Here is a 12,474-nt window from a genome sequence, read left to right as displayed (position 1 = left end):
GTGCTCCCCCCAAGTGCTAAAAAATAATATTTTTTGTGTGTTTGTGAATTGTGTGCGCAGTAGCCGCACGTGCATCAACAAAGTAGTGCCAAGCATGCGCCTGTGTCATAAGTAAAGGGCCGGCTGGCTTGACCGTTAAAGGGTGCTGTAACCCCCAAAGTACACTCCAGTCCAAACCAAAAAAATATATATTTTCTGTGTTTGTGAATTGTGTGCGCAGTAGCCGCACGTGCATCAACAAAGTAGTGCCAAGCGTGCGCCTGTGTCATAAGTAAAGGGCCGGCTGGCTTGACCGTTAAAGGGTGCTGTAACCCTCAAAGAACACTCCAGTCCAAACCAAAAAAATATATATTTTCTGTGTTTGTGAATTGTGTGCGCAGTAGCCGCACGTGCATCAACAAAGTAGTGCCAAGCGTGCGCCTGTGTCATAAGTAAAGGGCCGGCTGGCTTGACCGTTAAAGGGTGCTGTAACCCCCAAAGTACACTCCAGTCCAAACCAAAAAAAAAATTATTTTCTGTGTTTGTGAATTGTGTGCGCAGTTGCCGCACGTGCATCAACAAAGGAGCAGCGCCAAGCGTGCACCTGTGTCCCATAAGTAAAGAGCCGGCTTGCTCATTTCTTAAAGGCTGGTGTAACCCACAAAGTGCACTACTCTCCAGCAAAAATAAAGAAATATTTTCTGTGTTTAGCCGCACGTATATATCAAATCGATATAACATAAATGGAGGACCAAACTTTCTCCGATAAAAATAAAATAGAGAAAGATCAAGAACCACTTCCTCCTAGTGCTGAAGCTGCTGCCACTAGTCATGACATAGACGATAACATGCCATCAACGTCGTCTGCCAAGGCCGATGCCCAATGTCATAATAGAGGGCACATACAATCCCAAATGACAAAGTTCAGGAAAATGACCTTGAAAAAAACATTTAAATCAGCTGAAGAGAAACATAAACTTGCCAATATGCCATTTACGACACGGAGTGGCAAGGAATGGCTAAGGTCGATCCCTAGTATGTTCATGACTAGTGGTTCAGCTTCACATGACGATGGAAGCCCTCCTCCCACTAAAAAAATCAAAAGAGTTAAGCTGGCAAAAGCACAGCGAAGAACTGTGCTTTCTAAGAAGATATCACAAATCCCCAAGGAGAGTCCAAGTGTGGTGGTGGTTGCGATGCCTGACATACCCAGCACTGGACGGGAAGAGGTGGCTCTTTCCAACATTTGCACGCCCCCTGCAAGTGCTGAAAGGAGCACCCACTGTCCACTTGCTGATATGCAAATTGAAGATGTCACTGTTGAAGTACAACAGGATGAGGATACTGGTGTAGCTGGCGCTGAGGAGGAAGTTGGCGAGGAGGATTCTGATGGTGATGTGGTTTGTTTAAATCAGGCTCCGGGGGAGACAGTTGTTGTCCGTGGGATGAAAAAGCCCATCACGGTCATGCCTGGGCAGAAGACCAAACATTCCACCTCTTTGGTCTGGCAATATTTCTATCCAAATCTGGACAACAACTGTCTTGCCATATGTACCATATGTAAAGGTGAAATAAGTAGGGGTAGGGATGTCAACCACCTAGGAACATCCTCCCTTATACGGCACCTGCAGCGCGTTCATAATAAGTTACTGTCAAGTTCAGAAACTTTGGCTAAGACCGTAAGCAGTCCAGGAACACCTAAATCCCGTTGTCCTGTTGTATCCAAGCGCCTGCAAACCACACCGTCAACTCCCTCCTCGTCAATTTCCTCCTTAGTCTGGATCGGAAGTAGTCCTGCAGGCCATGTCACTGGCATGACTGACTCTCCTATCCCAGATTCCTCCGGAGGATCCTGCATTGCTACGCCTCCTGCTGCCGCTGCTGCTGTTGCTGCTGCTGGGAGTCGTTCATCATCCCAGAGAGGAAGTAGGAACACCACTACTTTTACTAAACAATTGACCCTCCAACAGTCCTTAGCGAGGAGGATGAAGTACGACAGCAGTCATCCTGAAGCAAAACGTATAACTGAGGCCTTGACAGCTATGTTGGTGTTAGACGTGCGTCCGGTATCCGCCATTAGTGCAGTGGGATTTAGACAATTGCTGGAGGAAGTGTGTCCCCGGTTCCAAATCCCGTCTAGATTCCACTTCACTAGGCAGGCAATACCGAGACTGTACAGAAACATCAGAAAAAGTGTCCTCAGTGTCCTGAAAAATGCCGTTGTACCCAATGTCCACTTAACCACGGACATGTGGACAAGTGGAACAGGGCAGACTAAGGACTATATGACTGTGACAGCCCACTGGGTAGATGTATCACCTTACGCAGCAACAGCAGCAGCGTCACCAGTTGCAGCATCTCAGAAACGCCAGCTCGTTCCAAGGCAGGCTACGCTGTGTGTCACTGGTTTCAGTAAGAGGCACACCGCCGACAACCTCTTAGAGAAACTGAGGGAAATCATCGCCCAGTGGCTTACCCCACTTAGACTCTCCTGGGGATTTGTGATATCTGACAATGCCACCAATATTGTGCGGGCATTACATCTGGGCAAATTCCAGCACGTCCCATGTTTTGCTCACACAATAAACTTGGTGGTGCAGAATTTTCTGAAAAGCGACAGGGGCGTGCAGGAGATGCTTTGGGTGGCCTGAAAAATTTCAGGCCACTTTCGCCATTCAGTGACTGCGTGCCAAAGACTGGAGCGCCAGCAAACACTCTTGAACCTGCCCCGCCATCACCTGAAGCAAGAGGTTGTGACGCAGTGGAACTCAACCCTCTATATGCTTAGGAGGATGGAGGAGCAGCAAAAGGCCATTCAAGCCTATACATCCACCTATGACATAGGCAAAGGAGGGGGTATGCACCTGACTCAAGCGCAGTGGAGAATGATTTCCGTGTTGTGCAAGGTTCTCCAGCCCTTCGAACTTGCCACACGTGAAGTCAGTTCAGACACTGCGAGCTTGAGTCAGGTCATTCCCCTCATCAGGCTTTTGCAGAAGCAGCTGGAGAAAGTGAAGGAGGAGCAAAGACGGAGCGATTCTGCTTGGCATGTGGGACTTGTGGATGAAGCCCTTCATTCGCTTTGCCAGGATACCAGGGTGGTCAATCTGTTGAAATCAGACCACTACATTTTGGCCACCGTGCTCGATCCTAGGTTTAAAGCCTATGTGGTGTCTCTCTTTCCGGCCGACACAAGCCTGCAGAGGTGCAAAGACCTGCTGGTGAACACACTGTCAGCTGAAGCGGAAGGTGACACGTCAACAGCTCCTTCTTCATTTTCTCCCGCAACTGGGGCTGCCTGGAAAAAACTTAGGTATCCTAAGCAACCCGCTGGCGGTGATGTTCATCAAAATTAATTATCAGCTCTTCCAGGGAGACCAGCCTCCAGAACGTACAGAGGGACCTGTGGTGGTGGATTCAAGTGGGTACGAGTTAATACTTTGTGAGGATGAGGATGTACACACTGAAGAGGGTGAGGAATCGGTGGATGAGGAGGATGAGGATGACATCTTGCCTCCGTAGAGCCAGTTTGTGCAGGGACACATTAATTGCCAGCTTGTTTTGTGGGGGCCCAAACGAACCAATCATTTCAGCCACACTAGTGTGGCAGACCCTGGCGCTGAAATGATTGGTTTGTTAAAGTGTGCATGTCCTGTTTATACAACATAAGGGTGGGTGGGAGGGCCCAAGGACAATTCCATCTTGCACCTCTTTTTTTTCTTTGCATTATGTACAGTTTGGGGCCTAGTTTTTCAAACTGCCATCCTGTCTGCCACTGCAGTATCACGCCTAGATGGGTCACGTGTTTGTGCCGCCCACTCGTGTCGCTTAGCATAGTCATCCAGCTACCTCGGTGCAACATTTTGGACATAAAAACACTATTGTGAGGTGTGAGGTGTTCAGAATAGACTGGAAATGAGTGGAAATTAAGGTTATTGAGGTTAATAATAGCATAGGAGCAGAAAAACCTACAAATTCTGTGATTTTAGCTGTTTTTATGCTTTTTTTCAAAAAAATACAGATCCAAAACACAAAACCCAGACCCCAAAACACGGAAGGGTGGTTTTGGCAAAACCAATCCAGATCCAAAACACGAAGAAAGATCCAGATCCAAAACCAAAACACGAAAAGTGGCCGGTGCACACCCCTAAAATATATATATATATATATATATATATATATATATATATATATTAGGGGTGTGCACCGGCCACTTTTCGTGTTTTGTGTTTTGGTTTTTTCTGAAAAAAAGCATAAAAACAGCTAAAATCACAGAATTTGTGGGTTTTTCTGCTCCTATGCTATTATTAACATCAATAATCTTAATTTCCACTCATTTCCAGTTTATTCTGAACACTGAACACCTCACAATAGTGTTTTTATGTCCAAAAGGTTGCATCGAGGTAGCTGGATGACTATGCTAAGAGATACGCGTGGGCGGCACAAACACGGGGTCCATCTAGGAGTGGCACTGCAGTGGCAGACAGGATGGCAGTTTGAAAAACTAGGCCCCAAACTATACATAATGCAAAGAAAAAAAAGAGGTGCAAGAAGGAATTGTCCTTGGGCCCTCCCACCCACCCTTATGTTGTATAAACAGGACATGCACACTTTAACAAACCAAACATTTCAGCGCCAGGGTCTGCCACACGACTGTGGCTGAAATGATTGGTTCGTTTGGGCCCCCACAAAACAAGCTGGCAATTAATCTGTCCCTGCACAAACTGGCTCTACGGAGGCAAGATGTCGTCCTCATCCTCCTCATCCACCGATTCCTCACCCTCTTCAGTGTTGTGTACATCCTCATCCTCACAGAGTATTAATTCGTCCCCGCTGGAATCCACAACCACAGGTCCCTCTGTACGTTCTGGAGGCTGGTCTCCCTGGAAGAGATGATAATTCATTTTATGAACATCATCTTCTCCACATTTTGTGGAAGCAACCTCCTACGCCTTTCGCTGACAAGGTTCCCGGCTGCACTAAACACTCTTTCGGAGTACACACTGGAGGGGGGGCAACTCAGGTAAAATAGAGCCAGTTTGTACAGGGACCTCCAAATTGCTTCTATTTCCTGCCAGTACAGGTACGGACTGTCTGACATGCCTATTTGGATGCTGTCACCGATGTAATCCTTTAACAGACAGACGCACGCTTGTCGCTGCTGCTTTGAGGATGCAAGTGCGGCTACAGCCCACACAATTCACAAAGACAGAAAAAAGAAGAACAATATTTTTATTGTTTGTGTAGCACACTTTGAGGGTGTCACCACCCTTTAACAGACAGACGCACGCTTGTCGCTGCTGCTTTGAGGATGCAAGTGCGGCTACAGCCCACACAATTCACAAAGACAGAAAAAAAAAGAACAATATTTTTATTGTTTGTGTAGCACACTTTGAGGGTGTCACCACCCTTTAACAGACAGATGCACGCTTGTCGCTGCTGCTTTAAGGATGCAGGTGCGGCTATAGCCCACACATTTCACAAAGACAGAAAAAAATAGAAGAATATTTTTATTGTTTGTGTAGCACACTTTGAGGGTGTCACCACCCTTTAACAGACAGACGCACGCTTGTCGCTGCTGCTTTGAGGATGCAAGTGCAGCTACTGCCCACACAATTCACAAAGACAGAAAAAAAAGAATATTTTTATTGCTTGTGTAGCACACTTTGAGGGTCTCACCACTCTTTAACAGACAGATGCACGCTTGTCGCTGCTGCTTTGAGGATGCAGGTGGAATCTAGATGGGATTTGGAACCGGGGACACACTACCTCCATCAATTGTCTAAATCCCACTGCACTAATGGCGGATACCGGATGCACGTCTAACACCAACATAGCAGTCAAGGCCTCAGTTATATGTTTTGCATCAGGATGACTGCTGTCGTACTTCATCCTCATCGCTAGGGACTGATGGAGGGTCAATTGTTTAGTAAAAGTAGTGATGTTCCTACTTCCTCTCTGGGATGATGAACAACTCCCAGCAGCAGCAACAGCACTAGGAGGAAGTGGTTCTTGATCTTTCCCTATTTTATTTTTATCGGAGAAAGTTTGGTCCTCCATTTATGTTATATTGATATATACGTGCGGCTAAAGCGCACACAAAAACAGAAAATATTTTTTATTTTTGCTGGAGAGTAGTGCACTTTGTGGGTTACACCACCCTTTAAGATTTGAGCCAGCCGGCTCTTTACTTATGGGACACAGGCGCACGCTTGGCGCTGCTCCTTTGTTGATGCACGTGCAGCCACAGTGCACACAATTCACAAACACAGAAAATAATTTTTTTTTTGGTTTGGACTGGAGTGTACTTTGGGGGTTACAGCACCCTTTAACGGTCAAGCCAGCCGGCCCTTTACTTATGACACAGGCGCACGCTTGGCACTACTTTGTTGATGCACGTGCTGCTACTGTGCACACAATTCACAAACACAGAAAATATATATTTTTTTGGTTGGGACTGGAGTGTACTTTGGGGGTTACAGCAGCCTTTAATGGTCAAGCCAGCCGGCCCTTTACTTATGACACAGGCGCACGCTTGGCACTTCTTTGTTGATGCACGTGCGGCTACTGCGCACACAATTCACAAACACAGAAAATATATATTTTTTGGGTTTGGACTGGAGTGTACTTTGGGGGTTACAGCACCCTTTAACGGTCAAGCCAGCCGGCCCTTTACTTATGACACAGGCGCACGCTTGGCACAACTTTGTTGATGCACGTGCGGCTACTGCGCACACAATTCACAAACACAGAAAATTATTTTTTTTTTGGTTTGGACTGGAGTGTACTTTGGGGGTTACAGCACCCTTTAACGGTCCAGCCAGCCGGCCCTTTACTTATGACACAGGCGCACGCTTGGCACTACTTTGTTGATGCACGTGCGGCTACTGCGCACACAATTCACAAACACAGAAAATATTTTTTTTTTTGGTTTGGACTGGAGTGTACTTTGGGGGTTACAGCACCCTTTAACGGTCAAGCCAGCCGGTCCTTTACTTATGACACAGGCGCACGCTTGGCACTACTTTGTTGATGCACGTGCGGCTACTGCGCACACAATTCACAAACACAGAAAATATTTTTTTTTTTGGTTTGGACTGGAGTGTACTTTCGGGGTTACAGCACCCTTTAACGGTCAAGCCAGCCGGCCCTTTACTTATGACACAGGCGCACGCTTGGCACTACTTTGTTGATGCACGTGCGGCTACTGCGCACACAATTCACAAACACAGAAAATATTTTTTGGGGGGGTTTGGACTGGAGTGTACTTTGGGGGTTACAGCACCCTTTAACGGTCAAGCCAGCCGGCCCTTTACTTATGACACAGGCGCACGCTTGGCACTACTTTGTTGATGCACGTGCGGCTACTGCACACACAATTCACAAACACAGAAAATATTTTTTTTTTTGGTTTGGACTGGAGTGTACTTTGGGGGTTACAGCACCCTTTAACGGTCAAGCCAGCCGGTCCTTTACTTATGACACAGGCGCACGCTTGGCACTACTTTGTTGCTGCACGTGCGGCTACTGCGCACACAATTCACAAACACAGAAAATATATTATTTTTTTAGCACTTGGGGGGAGCACCCCTGATGGACAGAGCACCCCCTGGACAACACTACAGCACCCCTTTAGGACTGGGACACTGCACAGGACTTTGGAGTGGACACAGCCCCTATGGAGAACTGACTGCACAACACAGTCCAGCCAGCCCCTATGGACTTTGAAGTAGTGGACACAGCCCCTATTAACAACAGCAGCACAGCACAACACAGCCAGCCCCTATGGACTTTGAAGTAGTGGACAACAGCAGCACAGCGCAGCACAGCACAGCACAACACTACTCTGCACTACACTACACTACACAGCCCAGCCAGCCCTAACTCCCACCCTCCCTCTTCACTGTCCACAGCCGAGTGAGAAAATGGCGCCGACGCGGGTACCTTATATAGGTTCCAAAACCCGCGAGACTCGGAAGGCGGGATGATGACGTTTTGCCTCGATTTCAGATCCGAGTCAGGCGGGAAAAGTCGAGCCTGACTCGGATCGGGGGGGCTCGGATTTCAGAAATCCGAACCCGCTCACCCCTAATATATATATATACATATATACATATATGTATATATAATGAGAGAGAGAATATATAATTAGACAAAGTTGGGGGAAGTCAAATTTGCAAACTCCAGCCTCTGTAGATTAGAAGAAAAAAATAAAAAGGTGCGGCAGCATAAATTGGGAGAGGCACACAGAGGACAAAAGGGGCATAGATAGAGAGGGGATAGAGGCACAGAAGGGAAGGATACAGATACAGTATGGGGGGTAGAGGCACAGATTTGGGGATGGGGCATAGGAAATTATTAAAGGTTATTAAAGATGGGAAAGGGCAGAAGCACATATGAGGAAGGAGTACACATAAGCGAGTGGGTTAGTGGCATAGCTATTGGGAAGTGGCAAAGGCACATATATGGGAAGGGGGCAGAGGCACATTTATGAGAAGGAGACAGAGGCACATTTATGGGAAGGAGGCAGAGGCACATTTATGGGAAGGGGGCAGAGGCACATTTATGGGAAGGAGGCAGAGGCACATTTATGGGAAGGAGGCAGAGGCACATTTATGAGAAGGAGGCAGAGGCACATTTATGGGAAGGGGGCAGAGGCACATACATGGGAAGGGCACAGAGGCACATACATGGGAAGGGGGCAGGGGCACATCCATGGGAAGGGGGCAGGGGCACATATATAGGAATAGTGGATGACAGTGGGACAGACTGTATAGAAGGCCTGGGGCACCTCTGTTCATGGCAGCACTGAGCAGTTTGAGCACTGTCTCACTCACATTGCGATGTGTGTACCTTTTAGTGTCTGCATGCACACACTATGGGTGGCCAATGGGAGTAAGAGTGGAGAGCTGGGGGTGGGGCTGTGCATAAGAAGAGAATCTTATGGAGCCTGAGTGGGAAACTGAACCTGCGCTGCTACTGTACTTCCTCATAATCTGACAGGTGCTGAAGATCACTGTGGGGGAGGGGGGACAGCGGCTGTGATCGGGGGCGGGGCCTATGGTCGGGAGGCGGGGCATAGGATGGCTATTAGCAGGCTGCTCCTGTTGCAGCCGGGAACAATTTTTTTGGTCTACACAGTAGCAGCGCAGCACAGCAGTTGCTATGGGCCTATTTTAAAGAAGGGGCCTGGAGCTGGAGCTCCACCTACCCGATTGTTAATCCAGCCCTGACTGCTGCTCATAAAGGGAGGTCAGGCTATCTACAATCAACTCACAAATGTGAGTGCTGGTATTTGTCACAGACCACGGCAAATCATAAACGGTATAATTAATAAATGTAGTAAAAAAATGTCCCATGCTAAATATAATAAATATATATCTAATTAAATATATATTACTAAATAAAAACATACATTTATTTAAATCTTATATTGGTAAAACAGTAAATTATCATTAACAATATTTTTATGTGTTAAAATACCCACCCCCTTTTTCTCATTAAACATCAAACTGCATTAAACATCAAATTTCATTTAAAATAAATCCCAATACCAATATAAAAACAGTTCAGACCTTTCCTAAAAGTCAAACAGTAATTGATCTGACAGTGTCTCCATGATTACATCACTCTCTCCCTCTATCTGTCCCTGCTCCCTGATGACATCACTCTCCTATCCTGACATTTTTTCATCTACCCTCTTTATCCCTTCTCTGAGTCCCTTGTGACTTCTCTCTCCATTTGCCCCATCTTGCTCCTTCTTCCTGATGACCTCACCCTGTTTCCTCCACTTTTCCTAACTACGTACTGTACCCTCTTCCTGACTCCACCTGTACCTACATCTCTTCTAGGTGAGGTCTCCTCTGCCAGATAATGCCCTCTCCCTGACCACTTCTTTCCGTCACCCGGCCTCAAATTGGTGATGAACCCTTTGTACCCCTTTAAAGATGAGGAGACACTGAGATGAGGAGAGAGGATGGAGCATGGGAGGCAGGAGGCCTGGAAAGTAGTCGGGATCGGTATCAAATCACTAACCTTACCCCCCTAACCCTCCTTTAGGGGTGCCTAACCCTAACCTCCCTCCCTAGTGCCTAACCCTAACCTCCCTTCCCAGCAGCCTAAACCTAAGTCTCCCGGGGGGTGCTTAACCCTAGCCACCCCCTGGGGATGCCTAACCCCCCTTCCCCTAGCCTAACCCTCCCAGGGGGGTGCCTAACCCTATGTCCCCCCCTGGGAGCCCCTAACCCAACCCTCCTCCCCCCGCGGCTGTCCGCTCCCGGCGCCCAGCTTACCTTCAATCGTTATTTTGGGTGTCGGGCTCCCGGCGTAGGTAAAATGACAGGCGTAAATGACACTGTAAACTACTGCTTCTCCCTGTCACCCTCTGCCTCTCCCTGTCACCCTGTCCCTGTCATCAAATGCTTCACCCTCTGTCTCTCCCCGTCACCCTCTCTCTGGTCAAACCTCTGCTATATGACAGTCACATTGATTATATTCCTTGGCAAACAGGCAACCTCCGATCTCCCTTGTGAAAACTGATTACGGACTTCAGTCCTAGGGAGGAACAATTTCTTCAAAGGTTCCCCATTGCAGCGAAAACACATATAGGTAAGCAGACTCTCAAACGACTGGCCTGTGCCAGCCAGGGACTCGGGGATGGGGGCGGGGGCCTAAAAAAAATGTGTGTACCGGGCCCCATGATTTCTGATGCCGGCCCTGGTTATAGCATAGAGCAGTCGGGGAGCATCCTCTGGCTGTCTTCTGCAGCCAGCCATGTGCATGCATATGGCAACTACAGCGACCCTGAATCAGTAAAATTGTACTGGCCTTGGGGGCAGACGGCCGCCCCTGGTGCTGAATCTGGCCCATATTTGTTATATTCAATATAGAAAAGACTGCAGGTTTTTTTTGTTTTGAGTGTATACAGCAACAGGATTTTATTTTTTTTTTCTTCTTTGAGTGCAGCGGCCTTAGACACAGTAGAGCATTTTTTGGACAGTTTAGCAATATACAGTAGTATACAACCTCTCCCTCCTCTCTCCTGTGTGAAATAGCACCCGATCATAAGGGTGGGACTTTTTTATGCAATCCAAAATATGCGAGATCTGACACCGGGAAGATGATGTTTTGCTTAGTTTTGGAATCTGAACTTGGCAGGAAGACCCGAGCTGGGACTCAGACTCACTCAGATCCTCTGGGTTTGGGTGTGTTTGGTTTCCAAGGAAACAGAACCGCACATCTATAGTTTCTAGCGTCCACAACAAGAAAAGTCCATTTGTGCCTACCAACCAATTGCAGCAGTGACACAGATTATATCTGGCACACAGAACATAAGAAATTGTACTGTGCATTGGTCCACACATACAGTAGCAAGAATAAAGGACCAAGCAGTGATAATTACATTCCAGTATACAAAATATGACAGGGCACTCATATTGTTGTTTATATGTACCAAAAGAGAAAACTACAACAGTAAAGTGGGATAAAAAAAATAGGAAGATACAGGATTAAGAAATGACCATATATGACGGATTGTGTGGTGGACCTGAGGAATTCACCAGTATTAAAAATACGTAGGGACTTTATCAAGGACATAAATATTACATTGTTAAACGTAAAATACAGATATCCAGCTAGAGATTTGCATTGCAATCCTGATTTCTGTGCTTAATACTATATACATTTGTCTACATGAAATGTGTTTCAACACAGAAACAACCAGTAATAAAGTTTTTACAGTATCAATAAATCAGTTTTTGTTTTTTTATAACATAGCTGTTTCATTACAAAATTTTCATTTTATCTGCTACTAAACTACAGCAATACTAAAGAAATATATAGATAAAGTAAACACAATATACTCACATTTTGCTGTGTCTGTCCTGGGTACCTTGTGTGCCGATCTCACCTGCTTCTTCTAAAGTAATACAGTATCTGCAGATTTTAAAATTGCACAAATTGTGCTAACTTCTCAGGTTACATCGGGTAAGACTTATATATAGCTGTATTGCTGAAATATGTGACCTGGTATGTAGTGTTCTACCAGTTCTCCCACATACTGTACTTACCCATTTTCTAATTGTAATGTCTGTCTCCTGCTGCTTCTGGCATCCGTGTGTAACAACGTGTGTGGTATTAAAAGAATAAAGGACCAAAGTGGGGTAATTACATTCCAGTATACAAAATCTCAGAGGGTACGGTGTTATTGTTCATACTGTACAAACCAAAAAATATCGGCAACAGTAAAGGGATAAAAAGAATAGGATATAGATGGGGATCATGTCACACGGACACAGCTCACATAATGCCCATAGGGTTTTGTGTTTTCATTGATTTTCTCTCGACATCAGGGACAGGCCTTGTTTTGCTATCCCTTGATGCTGAGATGGCTTTCCATTGGTTACATTGGCTGTATGAGAGTGACGTCCTCTCTGCTTTTGGTTTTCAGGGACCCTTTTTTTCATTAGCCCTTTACAGTGCTCTCTCTGGGTGTTT

General features: G+C 46.4%; 1 protein-coding gene across 1 annotated transcript in view; it reads right to left on the bottom strand.

Moving 5' to 3' along the window:
- The window catches only part of LOC148522930 (uncharacterized), a 79,629-nt gene extending 67,701 nt beyond the window's left edge, over positions 1-11,928 (bottom strand). Inside the window, exon 1 of the mRNA XM_088473570.1 lies at positions 11,845-11,928. The gene's annotated coding sequence lies outside the window, so the exon portion shown is untranslated. The remainder of the gene's footprint in view (positions 1-11,844) is intronic.
- Positions 11,929-12,474: the final 546 nt, after the last annotated feature.

The sequence above is a fragment of the Taudactylus pleione genome, unplaced genomic scaffold (assembly GCF_031769625.1).
Source record: "Taudactylus pleione unplaced genomic scaffold, aTauple2 ptg000136l, whole genome shotgun sequence".
Lineage (NCBI taxonomy): Eukaryota > Metazoa > Chordata > Amphibia > Anura > Myobatrachidae > Taudactylus > Taudactylus pleione.
This window is presented reverse-complemented; position numbering and strand designations above follow the sequence as displayed.